The sequence below is a fragment of the Gopherus evgoodei genome, unplaced genomic scaffold, assembly GCF_007399415.2.
Source record: "Gopherus evgoodei ecotype Sinaloan lineage unplaced genomic scaffold, rGopEvg1_v1.p scaffold_306_arrow_ctg1, whole genome shotgun sequence".
NCBI classification, from domain to species: domain Eukaryota; kingdom Metazoa; phylum Chordata; order Testudines; family Testudinidae; genus Gopherus; species Gopherus evgoodei.
Genome location: NW_022059969.1, coordinates 1 through 2432, shown reverse-complemented (window position 1 = coordinate 2432; position 2432 = coordinate 1).

Sequence of the window (2432 nt, the reverse complement as noted above, 5' to 3'; positions counted from 1 at the left end):
AAACGTGATAAAATGTGCATGTTTTGTCTATTCTGTGGCCCAGGTTTTCTTCTCATTCGTAACAAAGAGGTGATTCCTCTCACCTGTAGAACTGGGAGGTGGGCCAGTGTTGTTGCTAAAGGCCCCAAGAGTAAGCTCCATCCTTCACTTCAGGCCACCAGAAAGTGTGTCCACCAGCAGAACAAGTTGGTGGTTCAGTTTCTCCCAACAACTTTGTTTTCTAATTAATTATTGTTCATTTTTCTGCAATACTGATTTCATTTCAACTTCTTACTCCTCTTTCCCTTTCCTCAAGTAAGTTCTCTGGATCCGCAAACACAGCACCTCTCAGTAACTCCCTTTGACTGCTAGAAAAGCCCTGCAAGATCAAGCTAAGTCCAAGTAGTTCAGCAGGCAGCTTTTTAGGGGTCTTAGAGGGTAACCTATGTCTTGCTGCTACAAGCCACTAACCCTTGCTCTGTGAGGGGACGGGCTTTGTTGGACCAGCGCACTAGTGCCATGCATGTGCACATAAACACACCCATTTGAAGCCCTGACTGCATTGTGAGAAGGCTTGATCAGGAGCATGAGGATTCTCCAAGGGTTGAGAACCCGACATAGTCTGCTCAGGAATGATACTTGGAAACTCCATATGCTCTGGGTCCCAAAAAGACAAAAGGAATTGTCCCCTTTGTAAGGAAGTAATACGTACAATTAATGAGCTGGTTGTATAAACATCAGGCTTTAAATCTTTTCTCTTGCCTTCCCACTCTTAGGGCTGATGAATAGCATAGCTGAAGTCGAAGTATCTTAGATCGATTTACCTCGGGTCCTCACGGCGCGGGATTGATGTCCACGGCTCCCCCATGGAGTCCGCTACCGCTGCTAGCTCCGATGGAGTTCCGGAGTCGATGGGGAGCGCATTCAGGGATCGATATATCGCATCTAGATGAGACACGATATATCAATCCCCGATAAATCAATCGCTACCCGCCGATAGGGGGAGTAGTCTGGACATACTCTTAGGATGTGTTTGCTGTGATTTTCTCCTATATACGGGTCTCCTGGAGTGCTCTGTATCAGACTCACTGCCTCCCCTCTGCCCGTCCTCCCCCCCCCCGAATATATCTGGGTGTGCAGAGACACGTATTACTTCTGTGAAGCCCTGTCTCAGGTGGCAGGATAATGTAAATTGTTCATCTCTGCTTTTCAGCCAGGGACCCTCTTTCAAGTAGGGAAGAGGACCTAAATTTTAGGCACAATGGAGTGAGAATTCTCCCTGTCCATTTATCAGGTCAAGGAACCAAGCTTTACCAGGGAAAGGAGTTTGGAGTCTCCTCCCCTTCTCCATAGGCTTGCTCAGCATTGAAGGATTAAAGAGCACTTTAGACAGTGTGTGCCCAGAACAGAGGCACATGAGAATTCCATTCATTTCCGATTAAATCTAGATATTAAACTAAAATGTTTTGTAAAAATATAAGGAAAACTTGTAAGTTTGGGGAACCTAAGTGCAGCAGTAGTCCTACCAGAGAAAGACATGGCCAGGCCTCTGGAAGGGGGTTCCTTCCAAAAGATTCCATTGACCAAAAGAGTGAGGATACTACAGCAAATTTGAAAACTCCAACTGTGACCATTTCTTATACTTAGTAAGGAAAATCTAGTTGGTGGCAGGCAAGTAGGCCATAGTCTCTAGGGTATGATCCTCAGTTTGAGTGTGAGAGTTCTCTGGATGACATTCTTGTCAAATCCTAGAAGTGTTGTGTAAGATACTCTTTCATGGCAACTTTTTCTCTTTCTTGATGTGATTGGTGGCAAAGCGTTCTTACTCTCTGGCTATAAGGAAACTGTTTACACTCATGAATGTGAAAAAAAAACACCCATCCTGTGCATCCACTTTCACAAGCGCAAGGCTGTTTGGGGAACCAGTGAAATTAGTAGCTGAGACAACAAAAGCCTGATCCCTCCTTGTCAAAGCCGGCATAGTAATCCATTGGTCACTGCCAACACCAAAGGTATTCATGAAGGGAATGTTTGCCTAGCAGAGGGGAAAGTATGAAGCAGAAGCTCACATGGAAGACCTAAATATTTTTCTTCTCAAACAATTAAATCTTCAGCATCACAAAGACAAAATGAACATTTGTGTGTGAAGAGTTTACAATTCCTATACAAGACTCTTTGTTTTGACCTACCTTCTGTGTCGAGAAGTTTAAATGGCTGGTAGTATCACAGCAAGGCTGAGATCTCAAGTTACACAACCCTGTCCATTTACAGACAACATGACTATTTGTGCCCTGTCCAGAGAAACAGATCCATTCACAATTTGCCAGCTGCTAGAAAGGATTCCAACCCCCCTAGAGTTCAAAATCAGAATATTCTGAATCCAGTGCAGGACATTGTTTAACCAGGCTAAAATAGGCATGGCTTTGACTCTAAATTTACCACTACGGTAAAGA